This window comes from Plectropomus leopardus, chromosome 14, assembly GCF_008729295.1.
Source record: "Plectropomus leopardus isolate mb chromosome 14, YSFRI_Pleo_2.0, whole genome shotgun sequence".
NCBI lineage: Eukaryota > Metazoa > Chordata > Actinopteri > Perciformes > Serranidae > Plectropomus > Plectropomus leopardus.
This window is the reverse complement of record NC_056476.1, coordinates 31,349,755-31,372,551: the sequence shown is the minus strand read 5'-3', so window position 1 is coordinate 31,372,551 and position 22,797 is coordinate 31,349,755.

Genomic DNA, 22,797 nt, shown 5'->3' with positions numbered 1-22,797 from the left:
ATTGGAGGGTCAAAAAATCTCCTTTAATTCTGACCCCACTGTTCAATGTGGTTTTGATACTTTTTCATCCTCAAGCTATATTGCACAATTTGTGAATTTTCTAACTGAATCTGATTCAACTCTTACTGCATGAGATTTTTCCTCAGACACAGACCCTAGATTTCACAAAAAAGTTGTCAAACTAACAGACTTGCTGTTTAATTTAGGACATGGCACCAAGAGACTGGTTTTTAATATTAAATCTGGACATTCTACATCTACCACATCAAAGTTTTCCTTACACTTGACTCATTAGTGATATCCAGTTAGTGTAAACCTAAGTGTTAAGTACACACATTTGACATTCTGTTTCTGTTCTCACAATGGTGTCTTGTATTGTGTTTTACAGTTACTGACATCTTCAGCTCCCTGAAGGAGTCCCTTGGGCAGGGAAGAGTGTTCTCCTGATTCCTGCCTTTTTATGTGACCATCAGCATATTCTAGTGGTGCATATTCATCAATAAAAGAAATTTCAGAATTCATATTTGTCATTCCTGATTGAACATTACATTTGTATTTTTTAGTGTTTGAGGGTACAGAAATTAGGGCTGCTACAGGTATTTATAGTTGAATAACCAGATGACTACCTATTCCATTATTTTGTTTTATTGTTACAATTACTTGAACTGATAAATCAAACATGATAACCTATGTAGTTGGTGAGTTATATAATAACTGGTTGAAACTAATTGAAGTTCAATTAAAGCAAAAAGAAAACTGTTATATTTCTGCCATGATTGCCTTTCACACCTGATTGTGTTTTATATGTTTCACATATTAAATTAGTTTGTTTCATTCCGTGGTCATTCACTAAATCGTGTAAGAAAATTATTTGTGCTAATAGGTTTCCCTATATCAGTTAGCATGTTAGCTAAGGTGTATTGCCGTTATTTACCAGTTGACGTCGGCGAATCAACAAATAGTGCCTTAAACGCCTAAGATGCTGTTGCCTTCGTCTTCGTCGATGCCTGAGAAGCAGGAGTTGGGCGAGCAGCATCCAAACAACAGCGGGTACCATTTTTCATCAAGTAACAACTGTGAGGCAACTGTTTTCAACAGAAAATAGCCGGTAGCCTACGAGCTAAATTGCTACTGGCAGAGACGTTACTTTGCCACTAGATCGAACGCACTGGCTCGTGCACAATCTGTTACAGCTTATAATGAGGACACCAAACAGTAGTTGCAAATCCAGACTCACACACCATTGATATTTCAACAGTTTATTGAAAATTGATTTGGGATTCATAAAAATATATTGTGCTCTGGCATCTTACACACGTTTTTTAAGTCATAATATTATGGCGTAAGTACATTCCCATATTTGTACGTACACAAACATTTATTGTGGATTCTCCACAGTTTTACAAACAAGGCCTCACATCACCACTGGTCAACTGAAATGTGAATGCTGATGATGTAAAGTGGGCATCGACATGTTTTCATCCCAACTCGCCACACAGTGCCGCTCTGTCAGTGACCCTCTGAATCTACTTTTGATGTTTTAGGTATCCCTCTGCTTCAGCTGTTATGCTTACGTCAATAAATGCACATGATGGGAAGAAGCAGCATTGTCCTTATGTCTATGCACAACAGCATGGACAGCAGCAAGGTGTAGAAAAAAAAAGCGAACTGCGGACTAAAAGTCACTCCATCAACCGCCCACCCTCAAAGCACACTCTGGCTTATATTACAGTTACCAGCAGCATTATGATGCTGTCCTTCAGCGTCTGTGGCATGCGGACATACCCTCTGCTATCTGGCTGTCAGCTGGCATATAACAACAGCGTCACCAGTTCTGTTTGAGCACTTCTTCATCTGATGCTATCAAGCCTATTTCGGTTGGATACGAATGATAGCCTTTGGCGTCACGCTCGTATGCCTAAAGCATTGACAAAGCGCATGTATTTGATGAGTCCAGAGTGAGAACAGGCTGGCGTACCACAAGGATAAGTTCTTGGAGCTATGGTGTTTTGCTTATACATCAGTGCCAAGCTGAGAGTTGCACAGGAGTTGGACTAAAAATGTATGCTGACAACACTTAGGCTGCTCGGGGGTGAGGTTACCCACTGAATCGACACTTCCTGGCTAACACTGAAGGTTAAAAAAAACTCTCTTTGTGTTTCTCTGTCAGACAGTTTTCAAAACACTTTCAAAGTGAAAATAAAAGTGTTAGATTTGTTCTTGGTTACATAGTTAGATTTGGGGAAATAACTGGTAAAATTCTTTTGAGGGAGTTCTAAAAAAATCTAAACACCATGGCAACAGTAATCTTGCGTCTATACAAAAGAAACAACGAGCTGAAAGATGTTAAAACTCTTTACTACAATTGACTGATTGCACTAAATATAGTAATTTGAATTATTGTTGGGATAAAAGTATTGATAACAGCAGTTCTTCAAGAGCTCAGACCCCTGTACGAAAAAACGAAAAAAACAATGCAGGGTTTGGAAGGTGTTTTTTTTTTTTTCCCTTAAATTTCTTGTCACTTTTTAAAACTGTTGGCAATGGTATTGGTGTTGGGGGGCAATTTTTTTTCTTTAAAATCTATTGGTCCTTCGCTAAATCATTGATTTGTTTTTCTTTTGTTTTCAAATCTCCAAAATTACACCATTTATTACAAATAGAAACTTTAAAATCAGAAGTTTCATATTTCATTGGTTGTGATGTCCATGAACATATCATGTGGGACAAGCACCTCATGCATTTTCCCCAAATTATTAAGGGAAGGTTCAAGGAAAAAAGAAACAACAATTTTACCCTTTAGGAGGGTAAAAAAAAAAGTTTATTTTTGAAACTTTGAAACCATATATATATCTGTATATATACACATATATATACAAACACACACACATTTATATGTATATATATAATATTCAGGGCTGAAGCCATGGAGGAAGAGGTCTAATAACACCACAGTTGTACATTCCTTGGACATAAAGTCTGCAGGTGCTTTTTTTAGCAGATATTTCTATTGTTTGTACCATGATCACAGCCCTGTGGTCTTTTTCCAGTCAGAATGAAGCATCGTTATGCTTTGTTGAATTTGATGTGCTGTCAGTGTTTGAAGCTGCTATCTTTGTGCATATGTTGAGTTAGTGCTCCAAACACAGGAGCACCTTGTGTTGTTTTTCCTGTATGCCGAACATGTATACACTGAACAGTCACTCATCAGTGTAGATCTTGAAGCATGCTAATTCCCTGACTAACCTTATGCTAACAAGATTTTGGGCTTCAAAAGCTGTCTGACACAGTAGCACCAAATCAGTTTGGTCTGTATGAGGGCCCTCTGCACTTCCATGGTACAAAACAACAGAGCTGATCAAGTCCAGTGTCCGTTTCCATTCTAACATTCTTGTCTCTCTCTTTGGGCATTCCTGGATGTGTAGGACCTTCTGCAAATTTCCATACATATAGGGAACAGATTTTTGAGCAGACAGACAAAAATGGCCATCGTGCTGCAGTTATCAGTCTCCAAGAGAATATTTCAGAGCCAAGGTGTTGGACAACTTCTCTGAAATGTACCGTTGTCGCAAAACAGATGAATTTGCTCTGGCAGTGATTATTCCTCAGCTGCAGTCTCATAGCTGCATATACTGTATATGAAACAGAAAAAGAATCAGAGCAGTCTCGAAAATGGCAACAAAAAAAAAAAACTTGTCCTCAGGTTAAAGCCTGAATCTGAATCTCACACTCTGTTATAGGCATGAGATTTCCCTTTTCTTGTATTGGTGTTACTGCAATGCTGTGAGATGTGTGGAAATTTTAAAGAGGAGCGGCTGGCTTTGGCTATTTGTAATTTTTTTACATGCTGTATATTTCTCCTAAATTCTGCACAACGGACGTGAACTGTCCTTTTTTTTTTGTTTTTAAATCAAGAAAAATGCGAGGAGAGCACTCTTATTATTCCGTACGGGATTTAGCTTTTTGTCTCTCCAGCTGTGATTATAGGGATCGTTTTGTCTGAGAGCTCAGCAGGTTTAATCAAGCTCGGATAATTTCACAATGCCTCGTAATGGGGTCCCTGAAGACGAAACCTGCTCTTGTTTTCACAGGTTTTTGCAGGGCTGAAAAAAAGGACCCTTTCAACAAAAAAACCCATCTTGCACTGGAGTGAGCAAGGAGCTATTTTAGCATCCTGCCTGCTGCCCTTGGGACCAAGCATTACACAGCCACCCCTGCCACACACACACACACACACACACACACACACACACCACACACACACACACACACACACAAACCTCCACCCATACACACTACAGGCCGTGTGCACTTCCCCTTAATGTCTGGCAATTTGCCAGGTTGTCATTGACAAGGTAGGTGTTGATTTCAGTGGCAATGATAGGCAAAGCAAAAAGGGAGGGAAACTTCAGAACAGTGAAACACTCCTTTGGAGTTTTTTTTCTTTCCTTCTTTTCTCCCTCACCTCCTCCTCCTCTGGAAAAGGAGAAAGGTGTCAAGTTTGTGACAAGTGAATTGTTTTTTCTTCCCCCTGCCCCCCCCTCACCCTCGCTGTGATGGCGTTGACGATGGAAAGTTTGTGGAGTTGCATTCTTTGCAGATAGTTTGACCTACTTAGGTGAGCGTAGCACACCTTACAGAGTGCCTTCCACACTCTAGCTGCAACCTTTTTAGGGATGAACCTGAAAACATTTGAACAGGTAAACAATGCATGGCAGCTAATATCCAATTCTGTGTATGATATTTTTGCTGAAAGGGTGTTTTTGTTGTTTAACATTAAACCTCTTAAAATACCCCCCCCCCCCCATAAATAGCTTTTAAGTGTTTTTTTTTCACGGTTTAACAGCATCATGGTATTCTCTATTAGCCTCCTTTAGCTATCATTTGAAGCTATATGATGTTTAACCCTTTGAAACCTGATTAAATTGGCTTGATTTTATGTAAAGACATGGGAAGAGAGCATTTATCAACAAAACAAGAACCCCCAAAATTATTAAGAAATTAGGGAGAAAAAAGTACAAGAAAATGATCTGAAAATTAGTTTAAAAAAGAAAGAAAAATAAGGTTAAAAAACAAGCAAACAAGGAAATTACCTGGAACAGGTGATTAAAAAATATGAATTATCATGCAACATGATTTTAATTTTAATTTAGTTTTTTTATGATAATTATAAAAAAAAATTGTTTTTCCCTAAGTTTTTTTTTTTTACCCTAGACATTGCTTTTTTCTTTTTAAAGATAATTTTCAAAATCTACTACTAATTTCTTGCAATTTCTGAAACATTTCTTGCCAAGTTGCTCATTGGCTTTTTTCCCGTGTTTCTGTGAGAAATTGCACAAGGGTTCAGTTTTCAATACTTGTGAGAGGTGCCTGAAAGCAGCACAAGAAAATTTGGTGTTGCTCCAGGTTTCAAAAGGTTTAAGCGAAGGCCCATTTCTGTGGAGCTAGAACAGTGACAATAAACTTTGTCATCAAAAATAAAATTTGGCATTAAAACAAGAGCAGAACTGAAAAGAAACATTAGCATTGAAACACTTTGGAAAAGTTGTGTTGGCACCGAAAAAGTTGCACTGACAAATCACTGACAAATGTTTATTTTATTTTTATTTTTTATGACAATCTTCTGATTTTCTTCATGTTACTCTTTTCTCAGTGTGAGTTTTTTTATGCTGGCAATTTCTTGTTTTCAACGACAGTAGTTTTCAGTTTCAACCTTCAGTCACTGTTTTGGTGTGGAGGGAAAAGGTCAACAGACTTGCGTATTTGACATATGACATGTCATATAATGTTGTTTTTAATATATATAATATGTGAGAAGTTATTGCTGAAATTAGTCTGTCATTGTCTTTTTTGGAAGCACCAGGCACTGCAACCATAACTGCACGAATAGACATGCGTTTTTGAGGGATGGAAATCCAAAAATCATATAGATGTCAATGCAATTGTGTGTTTGGATTATAATTTTGATAAGTCTGTGTGCATATATTTGCATTTTCATTTAAACAAATGTTTTATAGATATGTCTAATAATCTCGATGTGGCCTTGCCTGAGCATTCATGTGAATGAAGGTAAAGGTAAACCTTCATTCAGTCTTGTCCCTGCATTCTCCCCCCGTCCAAATGGATCAATGACCTGATACAGTGGGTACATATTTCATGAAGAGATGTCCAGATTATGATGCCAGGTGATCCAAACAAATACTGTATGTATATTTGATTGAATCACCATGTATTGTCAGGCTAAGATTTGTCTGTATAAACCCACAGTCACTCCATTGCATTGTTAGGACCATTTCATTAACCCGCTCATATCTCCCATCCATTCCAACAGACATCACCTTTCTAGGAAGTCTAGATCTATGATTACTGTCAATGAAGTCCACACGAATGCACACAAATGATAGGATGCCTGTACACCAATCACAGTGTCCCAAATCATCAAAAGTGGACTGTAGTCTGACTTTTTTTTAATCAAGCATCATCGCTGACTGTGAGGACACAAGGAAGAGCAAGGCACATTTCAGTCTATTATTAATATAGTTAAAATAAAAATTTGTCTTCAAATATCGTTTTCAGGGGATACTTGAGAAATTAATGGGATTTTCATTCTCAATGACAAAAATGAAAATCTATGTATGTAATGTGTTTTAAAACATCACTTTCTTCATTGATATAAGATAATTATTCATGAAAAATATATATATATATATTTTTTTTGTCTGAAAAAGTCTGTTAAGACCATGTATTGTCATTTTCACTTCGCCTTGATCATGGTCTTGGTATTTGCATGTAACAGCACATGGCTATCATAGAGTGCATTTCGTAATTTTACACCAATCACTATTGTTATATGACATGCTATTGCTGCCATTATTGCTGTTTACTCACAGCAGAAATAAAGCAGATTGGGCTAAACAATGTTTGGCTGCACAGCATGTGTTTGTGGTGAGGTGGAAGAGAAATCCAAAGCAACAGTCTAACATATTGACATCTAGAGTTTAAAAAAAAAAAGAAACAGCTTCCAGTCAATGCCAGTTTATTTTACTAGTACTGTATGAGCAGATACAGACTTTAGAAAGAATGCTGTCTCTATGTACCATCTAATTATTTATGTATTAATGTCTTTTTTTGTTAAACTAACACTTTCTTTTAGCAGAGCATAAAATGAAGCAAAGATAATATAAAGACGCCATAAACTGAATTGTACTTTATATTGTGCTGTATCTGTAGCAAGGTATGGCAACTAACCTGAGGTCCAAGACCCACAAGGCCCCACACAGCATCAGGTTTACTATTTGGCAATCAGTCACTGACCATTTCATTAATTGGAAATGTACTGGAAATGTACTGGAAATACACATCGGTAAAAACACGGTATGTGGAGTGAAATGATGAGGGCCATACAATACCCTCTTTATTTTTACTGGAGGTCTTGTCTTATCAGGAGACCCTGTGTAAAAATCTATTTTTAAAATCTTTATATTCTTGCATAAATGTGGCTATAATCACTGCCACTGTCACTGCCACTCACAATATCACAATACCGTGCTGAATCGATGCTTTCCTTAAACCCATGTAAAACACTGCATCATTCTCTCCCTGTCATAAATATTTAACCCTTTGAAACCTTCATCAGAAAAAAATCAAATCTGAACAGTATCTCCCTGTTTAAACAATATTTATCCTATTCATCTCCCAGTGATCCTCAGATCGAGCATCCATTCCAATGGGCGGATATTTTAAAAAAATCTTGCATAAAAGTATTTAAACCTTTGAGCCCTGGACATATTGCTCTGATTTATTCAAGAATGCAGTAAAAAGGCAATGAGCGACTTGGTAAGAAATGTTACACAAATTGCAAGGAATGAGTAGATTTAAAAAAAAAAAAAAAAATAAATAAATGTAATTAAATAAATTATTTCATAAAAGCTAGGAAAAAATGCCTGTAGGGGGGAAATTATGACTTATAATCAAAGTTAAACACTTAAAATTATGTTTCAAAATTATCATAATTTTTAAGCACTTTGTGAAGGTAATTTATTTGTTGTTGTTTTTTTTTTAACTTATTATTATTATTATTATTATTATTATTATTATTATTATTATTATTATTATTATTATTATTTTTTCAGGTAATTTTCCTTAACTTTTTTTGTCTAACTTGCTAACTTTGGGGTCCTTTCTTCTTGCGTTTCTCATTGCCTTCCTCACATGTGTTTGAAAAAAATCAAGCTGGTTTGTTCAGGTTTCAAGGGGTTAAGGTGAAACAGATGAAGTTTACCAAAGCTGAGCTCAGTGATGATTGGGTGATCTTCCCGCTGAGCTTCATTACTACATTTCTAATAAGACATCTCACTGGCTGTGTCATAGTGTGGGAATGCAGTGAAGGGCTGAGGCCTCTGATCAAACCTCAGTGTCTGCTTGAGGACCAGTCCTTTTTTGTGTGTGTGTGTGTGTGTGTGTGTGTACGGTGTGTTTTTGTGTGTGTGTGTGTGTGTGTGTGTGTGTGTGTGTGTGATGCTCCAGGTTTGATGTCCCATTAAAGAGGCCTCGCAGACATCAGACCAGTCACTCAGAAAGGGAAAGTGGGACTCGGGGGACACTCAGGATGTTCATCATTAGGCTTTGGTGCCATTCACCCGACTCCAAACCATCGCCTCACTGCATTAAAAAAAAAAAAAAAAAAAAAAACAAGACAACTTCAGAAATCTTTGGGTGGAGAAACAGAGAACAGAGAAAAGCTCGGAGGGATGGGGGGGGGGGGGGGGGGGGGTGGTTGCACTTAGAGATATTTAAAGGCGGGAGAGATGGGCTTTGTTAAAGATGTGATTCCCCTGGGTTCCCCTCCTTGAGTCTCAGGGATCTGATAGTGCGACGCTCCTGTTCGAGCAACACCTCCTTTGCTGGGGGGAGATAGGATGGCTTGTAATTATACTGCGAGGGCTTTTAGGGCCCTGACATACCTGTCACCTGGGAAGGAGAGGGATGAGAAGACATCTGCATACCTTTTAGTTCTTACTTCAGAATATAGAAACTTGTCCTTTCTTGTTTGTTTCCGCCGATTGTGTTTTTTCCTTTCCTTTTTTTTATTTTCTCCTTCCTTCCGCCTGCCTGGAGAGGCTTTGCTTTGGAAGTTCGGGGCTCGTTCTTGCTGCTTATTTGATGACTTTCAGGAAAAAAAAAAAAAAAAGTGCAAGTGAGAGAGCGCCTTTGATTTGGATTTGAGAAATGGTTACTAATGAGAGGAGATAATCATCGTAAGAGTTGAGGCTTTTGTCACCGATTCAGTTGTTTGAACAAATCCATTTCATCATTTGTACAATAACAAATTGAACTTAATAAGTGACAGTGATAATCAGTGATCAAACACAATAATAAGAACCATAAAAAGACAGTCAGAATCTTTCAAAGGAAGCGCAGATTTAGTCATAACAACTAAAATGAGCAGGACAATGCTCTTCTGAAGCGATTATCATCAGTGGTGATAATTATTTTCTGTTCATCAGGACACATTTCCGCCGGCTGAATACTTCCTTTATTATTCAATGCTGGATGCAATTTGTCACAGAGCGTCCATACAGTGCACTGTACACTATGTAGGCTGAACACTGCTAAAAATCGGGACAGTGGGACAATTAAGCTTAATCATTTTTATCCTTGTATGTACTATAAACTTTCATAACTAAAAATTAACACTTATTTTATCATACATTAGTAAATTATTTTTAAAAAAAGGATAGTTTGTGATTGTTCTATTTATTCTGTTATGGCATGTAATTCTGAATATATATATATATATATATATATATATATATATATATATATATATATATATATATATATATATATATATATATATATATATATACATTTTTTTTTTCCCCACTTTTTTTATTGCAAATTTGTTGCAGTTTTCCAGTAGCATTATTGGTGTGGGACAGAGTGTTACTGACAGACTGGGACAGATTTTCCCATCATTTTAATGAGAGGAGTGTCTTCTCTTATTTATGTGTCCCTTATCAGCCAAGTTAGCTAGCTTATTCTATCAGACANCCCACTTTTTTTATTGCAAATTTGTTGCAGTTTTCCAGTAGCATTATTGGTGTGGGACAGAGTGTTACTGACAGACTGGGACAGATTTTCCCATCATTTTAATGAGAGGAGTGTCTTCTCTTATTTATGTGTCCCTTATCAGCCAAGTTAGCTAGCTTATTCTATCAGACATTTGTGTGAAATGATGTCATAAAAAGTGTATGAATTATTGACCTATGGCCTAAATGATGTTTTGTAAGGTCATACTGACCTTTGACCACCAAATTCTAATCTGTTTATTGTTGAGTCCAAGCAGATGTTTGTGCCAAATTTGCAGAAATCCCTCGAGGTGTTCTTGAGATACTGTGTTCACAAGAATGAGAAAGATGCAAGGTCACAGACCACCAAATACGTATCAGTTCATTGTTGAGTCTGAGTGGACATTTGTGCCAAATTTGAAAATATTTCCTCAACATGTTCTTGAGTTATTGTGTTCATGAGAATGGGACGGATGGACAACTTAAAAACATAATGCCTCCAGCCTCAGCTGTTGGCAGGCGCAGAGGAATAATAAATCAAATACAAAATATTGTGGGTGGGCGAGGGAAGGAGGGGGTGAATCTGCTATACCTACACCCCTTTTTCTAAAAAGTGATATTTATTATGATTGTTGTTTTTTATGTTAGCCTAATATTGTGTATTTAATTCAACAGGCCTACATTTGAATAAAAATCAAATGTGTTTTACGTGTCACAAATTACCAATAAAGGTGTTCCAGTTTGCCAGTAACACCTTAAAAATATGTGGTGTTGGGTCACTGTGTGTTTGAGGGAGAGTCATCCATCCTGTGTTTTTTTTATTTTTTTCTCCTGTATAGCAAAGTAGAGCTCCTGTGCTATTTAGAATAGTATCATATGAAGGGCTGAGACATTTGGATCATAATTAAAAATGATGCAGAAGGTACAGAAAGTGTCCCGCTTTACCAGCATTCTCTGGAATATTGATCTAGTTGATCAAAGCTCACAACATAACATACAGAGAGATGTTACGACCTAATTTTGCTGCATTTGAACGCATTTTTTTTTTTTTTTGCGAGCAGCCGGGTGATGGCGTTTTCACAACAGCAGCTGCATTCATGCATTAACATTGCTTTACTTCAGTTTGGTGAGCTTAATGTTTTCCATGTGCAAGACAAATGGGAGTAAATAATGTTTTCCCGTCTCATCAGCGAGCCGACGCCTGAGTCTTTTTCCCTTTGTTAGAGAGGGAGAAGCTGAAGGAGAGTGTGTGTGTGAGAGAAAGGCAGAACTATGTTACTCACAATTGTCAGCGGCAGCTTTGTACAGGTAGCTACCAGACAAGTAGACCCCACCGCGTTCCCTTTCATGTCTAACAGCAGGGTAGAAATGTTAAATTGTAGCGGCCCCTCTTTATATGTATATAAAAATGTCCTGAACAAGATGCTTATCTTAATAGATGAAGTAGGACCAAAAAGAACTATAATTTTAATCAAATCTGGGCCTCATTGGTGTGACGGTGTTGAGTGCTATTGAAGCTTAAAATTCATGTTGTTGGGGGGCTTGGAGAAAGGGACTCAGCAGGTGGTGTCTCGTGGTGTAATTATCCCTCACTTACAGGTATTTCTGTTGCCACAGTCATTATCTTCCCTTGTAAAGAGGAAATCAATTTGTACAGATGTATATGAGGAATGGAAGATTGCCCAGAGAAATAGAAAAGAGGAGAAAAGAGGCATTGTCATGAAAGAGGGACAGTGAAAATTGAAGATAGATGACTTGTTACTGGTGTGCGTGCGGGGCTTGTTTGTTTGCTTGCCTGATTGGCTGCAGTTAGCGTGGCGTTGCATTCGGGAGAGCAGCACAATGAAAAGCGTGTCTTTGAATTCAACTCATTATTAAGTTTTATTACTGTGTTCCAAACAAGAGCCCACTATCACTTTTACTGACTCTGGAAAAATCCTGTGTGGAGCTGCTCTCAGAGAAGCCCCAAAGTCTCAACTGTCCACTCCCTCTTTTTGTCTTCTCTTTTTTTTCTTCAGAGCAGAAACATATTGGGTGGACTCATCTTTGCAACATTTCTTTACAGAATCTACCATTTCTAGTAATATTCACAAAGAAAGTACATCAAACTTAACCCTTTAAATTGTAAATTTGCTTAATTTATTTCAAAAACACGAGAAAAGAGCAATGAACAATTTAAGAAGTAAAACACATTAAAAAAAAGGAAATGACCTGGAAAAAGTGCTTTAAAATAATCATATTAATAGTTTTTATTATACAATTATGACAATTATAATATAGATTATTCAGACATTTCCCCTATTTTTATTTTTTAAATAATTTTCCAAAGCTACTTATTTATTGCAGTTTGCAGAGCAGTTCTTGCTAAGTTGCTCATTTTCCTTCCCCCCCATGTTTTCAAAAGAATATGTGTAAAGGCATCTGAAGTACCAGGCAACAGTGGCTATTTAAAATAATAGTTTCACACTGCAAATTATGCTTATTTGCTTTCTTTCCCAGAATGAGAAGAGAAGATGCCTATGAATCTCATGTCTGTGTGCTCAGTACGAAGCTGAAGTCAGGAGGTAGTTAGCTTAGCTTAGCATATAGATCAGAAGCAGGAGGGAACTGGATGCTTTACATTATGCCAGAATGTCTTTATGGGAGTTCACTCATATCTGACAATATGAGAGAGGGATACAAGGAAAAGATGTAGGATACTCCTTGTTTCCTTGCTTTCATGGACTCAAGGAACCTCCTCTCTCCTTGTGTCTTCAGAAGGGGGATGACTTGCTTGCCATGGTAGGCGAGATGACAAAAGAAGGCATAAGTTAGTATCATGAAAAGCATCCCGCCTTGACTGTCAGACAGTGCCATTCCTATTGTCATGACACTAGCATGATTAAAAATACATCCACCAGCACCTCAAAAGCTTTAAAGGCCGTGACACGCCAAGACAACACTCAGCCGTCCGCCCACGTTGGGCCATTAGTTTTTGGTCCTCGTCACCACGGTGTGTCACACAAATGGCAGAGAGGAAGTAAACAAACAGCTAAACTCAAGAGGAAGTGAGGTAGAAAATAACTTTTTATATGACGTATGTTTATCTTCTACCATTGAGCTTAACAGAAATATTTCCTGCTGGTTTGTGTTGTTGTCCACTGGTGCACATAAATATGTTCTTTCAGTGTTGGATTGCATTGTTTGTGTGGCTAAACTGGTGTCATGGCGGTCCTTCAGTTCCCCTTTCCCGTTTGGAATGACCATTACAGATGCTCGTTGATCCCAGACCGCCAGCAGCCGACACAGAGTGATACAGAGTGTAAAATGTAGATGCAGTAGTCCACTGGCAAAGTGACGATATGTGACAGTGGGATGAGAATGTGCTGTCTGTGCACATTAGATAATTATTGTTATTAGCTATCTATTATAAAATAAGAAACAAACATATCTTCACTGTCATGGTGACACAGTCTTCATCTAGCCTATATACTACAACAGCATGATGAAATACAATAAATACAATAAATTCAGTTATGGCTTTTCGTTTAGTCATGCCATCCCAAGATTCCAGTGCCCCCATCCAAATGCCCAAGAAGAAAACAAAAAAAAAAAAAAAAAATTGGTGCGCCACTACTCGCATCACTGGCTTTCAAGTGAAAATCAAGAGATCCTGATTTATCGTCATCCTAAATGCTCCCCATGATGCAAGATAGCATTTCTCTCAACACCCTTTCTTCAAGCTGTAAAAAGATGCAAAAATGACACATGCTAGGTCCATAGTTAATTTTTCAGACTTGACAAAGCTCCTCCAGAGACACAGAAGAAGTAATGTAACTGTAACATGGCTGTCAAACTGATATCTATGAATAAAATCAATTACACACACTCATATACTATCTATAGCTTTCACATATGATGATAGCTAGACCTTCTTATTCTGGAAGCTCAGATACTGCTTTAAAGGGAAGAAGTAGAGGATCTTTGAGTGCTCGTCTTAACTCAGCAGCGTGTTCAGCTTTGTTCAGGCTGTGGATCGAAGCCTCCGCATTCCTGTCACGTGCACCAATCATCTGGACACTGCATGGACACCACATGGACACTAGGACCGTTAGTCTGTTTTGATTACTTAATGAAAGTGTTTATCTCGCTGTGCTCATTTGTTCCTCTTGTCTTGGCCCTGGGTGGCATAATGAGAGCAGCCCTCAGATTGGAGGCCAGATGATGTGGATGACGGATGTCCGCGGTCCGGCCAGCGAGTCATACAGTATGGCTACTAACTAAATTACTGCAATTACGGTCAGCCGCTGTCCTGCTTTAGGATAGTCATGAGAGATAACATCACCATCCACACACACACACACAGAAGCTGCGATTAGCTGTCTGACACATGACACCATTATTGTCCAGTCTGTAAACGAGCTGTCTTCATCGGTCAGACCTCAGTGCTAATTAAGCGACAGTATTTTTCAAACATGTTTTGCAGAAGTTAAAAGATACGCTGCTGTCCCTCTGTGGTGTCCAGCCCAATTAGTCCTGTTACAGCCAGGCCTGTCTGGAGAGGGGACGGGAAGGGGGGGAGCACTGCCTGGAGGTGGTCAAGGCAAGGCGGAGACACATCCAGGCAGTGTCTGAGATAAAGAAAAGCATTTACACACCATGAAATGATGATGATCATGTTGTGTCCAGCTGGACACCCCCACCCCTGCTAACCGCCTGGCTGAGCTTCCCAACGGAGGACAGATCTTCTCAAATGACCAGAGGCAGCCTGACACCTCGCATAGCATTCCGGGGGCTAAAGAGACGACCGAGGTGTGGACGAAGAGTCATGAGAGCTCTGTGGTCTGATTCTATCGCATCTGGGATAATGAGGCCAAGCACATGCCTGATGCTGCATTTAGCCCCAAAGGGCATCTGAAAGGATAGCCAGCACCTTCGGACACTTGAAAAGTCAGCTCTGCTCCAATCACATGAGGCAGAGGCAGCAAGATGGATGCTCCATGCCACAAGACTCAGATATTGGAATCAGTGAGCAATAATGGGCTAATAAAATGTGATAATGTGAGCCAATAAAAAACAGATCATGTTGAGATGAGTGGAGATACTAGTAGCCAAAATAGGTTTTAATTTCATTGTATCTATTGTTTGGTGGGGAAAAGAGCACAATAATGAATAAAACACTAGCAGATCTTGCCTGACTCAGTTATAAACTGATTCTAGCAGGTTTGCTGCCATCTAACAAAGTGAAGACAAAGAGTCATAAATTAGCATACAAGATAAAAATACACCTTCATATGAATGAGCTTAACATAGGAGCTAAATTCTGTGTCTGTACATAAATCTAAATCTCTGAGAATTATGTCAAATGAGTCCAACAAACCCCAGACTATCATGCAGGAGTCCGCTGTTCACTTCTTGTCTGAATGTGATGGGCTTTTTTGCGTTTTTTTTTCTACACCATACCACGCGCCCTTTCGCCTAAACCTAACCACCCCCGACTTTGTTACTTAGTCCTAACCATCTGTGCCAGTGTGTGTGTTTGTTGATGTCCCTGCATTGGTTGCTGTGTGCTGCAGTTGCCTAAACATAACCATGTGCAGTGTAATCCAACCATGTACTTGTGTTGACATCATGGTAGCAGCATCTTGGAATGCAAATAGCAGGCACAGAAGAACACATAGTGCGCAATATGTAGACAAGAGGGTCCACTTCAAAGTGGCAACATGTGATGACTTGGGATGAGAACATGACGTCTAAACTCGCCTTTGTTCTAAATTATGGCTGATTGCTTACAGAAACCCACTGCACACTATGTGCTCAGCAGCAATCAGCAGTCTGATACAGTCGGACATTCGCTACATAGTGAAATATTCAACATGCTCTCATCCCATGTCGTGACATGTCGCCACTTTGTTAGTGGACTTCCATGTCAACATATTGCGCATTAGATAGCCTCCTGTCTCTGTTGATGTCACAGGAAGCCACAACCAGTAACACATGTCAATAACAGCACATCATTAGGATAAGGCAACACGAGCGTGTGGTTAGGTCAGAATGAGAATGGACTGAGCATTTAGCAGCTTAAGAACTCAGGAGTTGGTGAAGACCAAAAGGGGTTAAAATGAAAGTGACTCTTAGCATTCATGAATTGTCTTTTGTTTTTATCAGCATTTAATGGATGATACTGTTCCAAACCTGTTAGATGTGATAAAAATAAGCAACAGTCTTTCAGCATGGCAGTGTGTTTTACACATAATGCAGCTTTAAAAGTCTGTGACATCCCACTGCAGATGTTCCTCCAGGAAGAAGCCATATCAAGAAAGAGAAGTTCCTAAAGAAACTTCATAATTTTTTCAATGACCATCATGGATTGAAAACATTTCTCTATCAACCTTAAAATAGTTTATGTTAAGGAGCTCTTTCTTTTTGGACAGCAGTATGTCCACAGCATAAAGAAGTGTATAGAAGTGTATAGTGTATAGAAGTGTAAGAGCAGTTTGAGGATGGACTGGCTGTCTCTTTATTAGCAGATGGCACAGGAGAAACACACGGGGAAAGTGACTAAAGAAAATAAAGCTGTCCATGAAGTGAAACTTTTTCCCTGCCTCTCCCCTGACCTAATTACAGCACCTCAGTGGCTGCTAAAGCAACACTTCACTTTTGGAGTCCGACGTGCTTTCAAATTCCTCAGTTATCCTCAGTGTGGTGTTTTTTTTGAAATATTCCTCTTTGTTTTGCTGCCTCGGTTGTAGCCCTCCGGGGACGCTGCTTGTTGAAGGAGTCGGAAGAGGGTTGTTCTTCCTTCTCTTTGGTTTGGTAAAGAGAATAAAAATAACTCCTCCCAGGCTTTCATTCACTACAGCTGTGAAGACATGATTTCACTGAACAGTACAAGACTCTGAGTCTTGGGGAAGTCGGGTCTGTGTGCAGTAAACAAGATCAGCTTTGACCCACACTGAAGTCAGAGCGATGATGTAACAGTTTGACAGTGGACATGACACATGCTCATATTTAGTTTCATCAGTATTGTGTAAGTGATACATCTCTAACAATTCTAGTTCATGGATTTACTCAGAAGTCTAAAGGACAGTGCATACACGCTGTACATGACTGTTACCCATGTAATTCATATATTATTCTGGTTATTCTTTTCTACATTACACTTTCATCATATATTTCCGCAGAGTCATAAACCAGTGTCATTCCCACATTTACCCATTTACATGTGGTATCTATGCTCGACTGAAGTTAAAGTGCACCGAGGTTTGCTGGATTCTCATTTACCCATTCTAAAGAGGCTCCATAGAAACAAAGTCATTTCTATTTCTGATCATGTGATCTGTACTACAGTACCACAAAATGGCCAGGCCAGAAATTGAGACGCTTCAGAAGAAAATGATGTGAAGTTCATGTCAGATGATATAAAGAATAACTTCACACAGTATGAGCGCATCAATTCTACATTGTGTACAGTCACTTAATCAAACTATCTATCAATCCTGATCGCATTTCAATGTTTATTTCAACAGTTTTACCACTTTTTGTCAAATTATAAAGCTATGTCAGTTCCTCATCCCCACAAACCCCGACGTTTGACTTCAGCATCTTTTTACACTGTAGACAACACTGAGTATGAGCGATTGCAGTTGTGCAGCTGAGAGTACTTTACTACTTGTATGCTCGTGCTGTGACTGTTAAAATTATGCAATAAGCCAAAAAGCCACCTTTCATGCATGTTACAACACTGGATGACATCAGCTGAAATTGTGGATGGACAGACTATTCACAATGTTATTATATGCCACCTGACAGCACCTGCCATAGCAGCATGATACGCAGACGGGTGGCTTCAGCTGGAAACCCTGCAGGTAACAACATTATATAAGGAGCAGGTAGGTCCATATAAGAGGACCAAATGGGTGGTTGATGGTTCAAGCAAATCCCAGACTTTCAAGCAGGAGTTCAGTGTTCGCTTCTGATCTGACTGTGATGTATTTTTTCTACACCTTACCATGTGTGTCTTTTGCCTAGACATAACTGTCTGTGACTTTGTTGCCTAACCCCAGCTTGTGACAGTCCCCACTGTTGTGAAAACATGAGGACCACGTCGCTTTATCCTACCATGTGGATTTGTTGACATCACGGCAATGGCATCCCTGACGCATGAGGACACCTAAAACATCATCAGTAGATGTGTAAAGTCACTGACAGAGCAGCACCATGTGACGAATTGGGATGAGAACGTGTTGAACTCACCTGTTCACATTTCATGAAGGTCCGAAGATATTCATATTTAAGGGTGGGGCAACTTTGAGTGACAGGCTGTAACAAATATCATGTTGCATATGACAGCAGCAAAACAGTGTTTGTTGACATACCTACCTGGAGTCAGCCACTTAATAGGACAACAAACACAACGTATATCTGATAAATCCACGGTGAGTCAGAGTCAAAACCGAGCACAGGAATAAACGAGGTCTGTTCAGTTCTGCTGAGATCACCGAGCTGTATGTTTAGAGATGCAACAGATGTTCACAGCCACTGTTGCCCAAGAGCTGAGGGCCTCCAACATGGCCACCAGAGGGGGAGTTACGTCACCTGCAAGCTTGCTCTGCATAAATAACAACGCACGCACCTCGGCACTGTTTCCCATCAGGCACCATTCTCCTCTCCGGGTCCAAAGGGGCTTCCATGTCCTTCTGCAGAAACATCATCCCTCACACACGCAGACATAATGGCACCTTTCGACACATGCACACACAAACTGGCAGTCATCAGCACAGTTACCTAGAGGCCTGCAGGATGGTGGGCTTTGCCAGCAGAGGCCCCAAATCTGAGATTATCTGCGTCATTCATATTCTGTTGCCTGACACAAATGATCTGATAATGCACATGTGAAGTGAATTAACATCTGTTGTTTGAATGAGCCTAATGTCTAGCCATTCATCAATTTCACAGGATTATGTTGTTGACCAGAGGTGTGTGTGTGTGTGTGTGTGTGTGTGTGTGTGTGTGACACGCCACGGTTACATTTTCCATCCTATAAGAGACAAACACACACACCCATATCAGGTGGATATGAAGGCTATACACACTCCTTTTCTCCACTAAGTTAACTTGTAATCAAAGGATAGAGTGTACATTTCAGTCAATAGGTCTCACAAGTGCAATGCCTCTCCTCCGAGCACTGAAATCCACTTCATGCGTCCACTTGAGGACTCTCAGCATCTGTGACTGTGAACTCTTCAGTGGGCAAACTACCCTGCAGCAGGAAGATTTGAAACATATTCTTTGAAAAAAGGACTTCAACAAACACACAGACTGCAATAAAATGCTGATGAGCTTCCACATTCACTTACAATTGTATACGAGCAATTTTCCAGGAGGTGAAAATGTACTTTTTATCAGACAGGAAAGTTATCCAGGGAAATATATGATTTCCACGAATGAGACATCCTTTTTTTGCCCTTGTAAATCATTGTAGGTCTGTTTTTAGCAGCACTTTCTGAAGACTGGAGGGTGGAAGAAAAAGCAGAACAGGGGGGAGGAGGAAGCAGAAAAAAAAACAGAAGGTGGTGTGAGTATAGCTGCTCATTCACACAAAAACACACACAGACAAAAACAACAAAAGTATTTAGAAGAAAATCTGCTCAATTCAATCAAGCTTAATTCTATTTTGATAATTGTGGGCGCTGGGCGTCTGGGCCCGGCTCGGCAGGGAAGCTGTGACTTGTGTACGAGACTGACAATGAAGTCGGGTAACAACAGCTGCTGGATGGCGGGCGAACTCATGTACCTCGACGCTCAAGTCTTGTCAGTCACATTTCCCCTAATTAACGAACATCTGCTTTCCATTTTCGGTTACACTGCATCGGCAGCTTGTCTCGTATGAATCGCTGACTTCTGACCTCCCCCGAGGTAGGCACTCGCTGTCAGAAGTACCCAGCCAACGCCATTGACATTTTTTTTTTGTGCTTTTTTTTTTTTCTATAGAGGCCTCTGGCTCACCATGGGGAAGATGAGGAGGTGGAGGCGAGTGGGTGGGTTTTTAACCCTCAGAGACGTCTCCACCAATCACCCTCTGGGATGGTCGACGCAGGAAGTGTTTGTGTTCCACTGCTATTGGTTCAAGCATCCTCCTGTGGCACCGGCCTGCCACTATCCGTGAAGGACCTAGAGTCCTCCTCTCTTCTCCAGAGCTCTAAACTATTCCCAAACTAACCTGCTGAACAGGTGTGTGTGTGTATGTTTGCCTTTCTGGAAAACAAGGCTGGGCTTGTAGGGGTTGTTGTGTTTTGTCTTTTCTGCCTGAAAACACACCACATGAACATTAGAAATAGCAGCAGCTGTTGACTTCACGCTCTCAGAGATAAACACAGTTGACTGCTTAGTATGGCTCCAAAATGTTTGACTCTTATATTGTGAATCTGAATCACAAGACATTAAAAATGGTGGAATGAACTGTAATCTTGCATCACACCAGTGAGAGGTACGGATAGTGAAAAAGCAAAAATGCAAAAAGTATCCTCAAAAGTGTATAGTTTGAAGTTATGGATGGACTTTTGAGTGCAACAATAGTGTCAGGTTAAATGTGTAAAAAAAAACAAAAAAAAAAACATAGAATCAAAGTGCAGCTTTTTTCATCAGAATTCTAAGGTTCTGTAATGTTTGTCATGTTGATTTATTAACAACTTATTAGCATGTGAGGTGTTTTTTTTTTTTTCAATTAGAAAATCAGTAGTGTGGCTTTAAATAAAAGATATAAGTTTATATCTTATGACATATACAACTTATGACTTAACACTTTGTTAAGTTGTTAATAAATCAATTCACAAAGCCTGCACATTTTCCAAGTCAAAAAGTGAAACTTTTTTTAAGAAGAAGACAACATATTTTTTGAATTATCAAGGGTTAATTTCAGTTTTTTCACTCTGATGTCATTTACATGTTACATGCACAAGGCGGGAATACACACACATGCTAACACATAACAAATACACATGCATTAAATGGAGTGATGTCAGAACGAGGGGGCTGGCCATGGACAGGCACCTCGAGCACTTGGGGCTCTGGTGCCTTGATCAAGAGCCAGTCAGTTCTCACCCCAAACTCCTCAAATAGCACTGCTCAGTCAGTGCTTTTGGCATACGAACATGATGCCATAAGCCACCTTTCACATCCAACTGGAACACGGCGGACAGTGTCAGATGAAAACCAGGTCGATCAGAACCGGTGCTGTTTCAATTGTACACTGATGGCAAGGGGTGCGTCCATATGCGATGTGCAAGGGCGGCACCACATGAGAATGCGGCCAGACAAAACCACCTGACACTGTCCTTCAGCATCCCATGCCCACTCAAGCGAAGGACAGATGCTGAAGGACAGTGTCAGGTAATAAGGCTGCCACTAACCACAAAATATAAAGAGCCTGAGTTGTAGGACTGGTGGATGCGTCCCAGAAACAATTGACGTTTTTGCAGGAGTCTGAAGTTTGCATCCCGTGTGTGTGTGTTTTCTTTTTTTCTACACCTCACCATGTGCCTCTTTTGCCTAAACCTAACCATCCATGACTTTGTTGCCTAATCCCAACCATCTTGATGGTCCACGCTGTGGTGTAAACATGAGGGCAGCTGCTATGCTGTGACATCACGCTAACGGGCCACGTCATCCCACCATGTGCATTTGTTGAAATCACAGTAAAGGCATTCCACAGTGTAAACAGCTGACGCAGAAGGATACCTAAAATATGTTAGGTAGACACGAAGGTCACTGTCAGAGCGTAATCATGTGACGAGTCTGGAGTGAGAAGGAGTTGGTCATGCCCAAGAGCCAAACTGGCACCTCTCTAGCCAAAAGTCCACACTCCATACTTAATAAATGATAATATATTTTATTTATAGAGCTCTTTTCACAACACTCAAAGATGCTTAACCCAACCTTCCAGTTGCCAAGCCAAGTCCCTATGAACTAAACTGCTGCCGCCCCAAATAGGTAACGAATATGAAACAAAACCATAAACATTAGCCAAAGGTAAATGGACTGTATTTGTATAACGCTTATGTAGTCTTATTGACCACTTAAAGCATTTTCACACTACATTGTCACATTCACCCATTCATACACACATTCACATACTTGTGGCCAAGGCTACCGTACAAGGTGCCACCTGCTGCTCAGTAATCATTCACACACTCTCACACTCAGCAATTTGGGGTTCAGTATCTTGCCTAAGGATACTTCGAAATGTTGCCCGAAACTTCAACATGTTGCCTGATACCTCGACATGTTGCCCGAAACTTCGACATGTTGCACGATACTTCGACATGTTGCCCGGAGAAGTGGGGGATCGAACCACTGACCTTCCGATTAGAGCACGACCCATTCTACCCAGAGCCACAGATACATCCAGTGTCAAAGAAAACATCCAAATATCATACCGTCTTTAATCGTCACCAAACACAGCTTTAAACCACTAAAAACACCATACATACCGTCACCCCTCAGTAAAGTTTATTGGTGATTTTAAGGGCCAAGCAGCTAGTGGCGGAAAGTAACCAAGTACATTTACTCATTCACTGTTCCTCAGAACTAGGTTTTTGTACTTTACTCAAATGTTTCTATTCTTCTCTGCTAGACTTATTTAACAGCTGTACTTAATTGTTTGATGTCACCCACCAAACAAGATTGATCATTTAATAAATATGAGACATTGTTTTAGGTTCAACTTCTTTCTCTGCTTTTGTAAAAG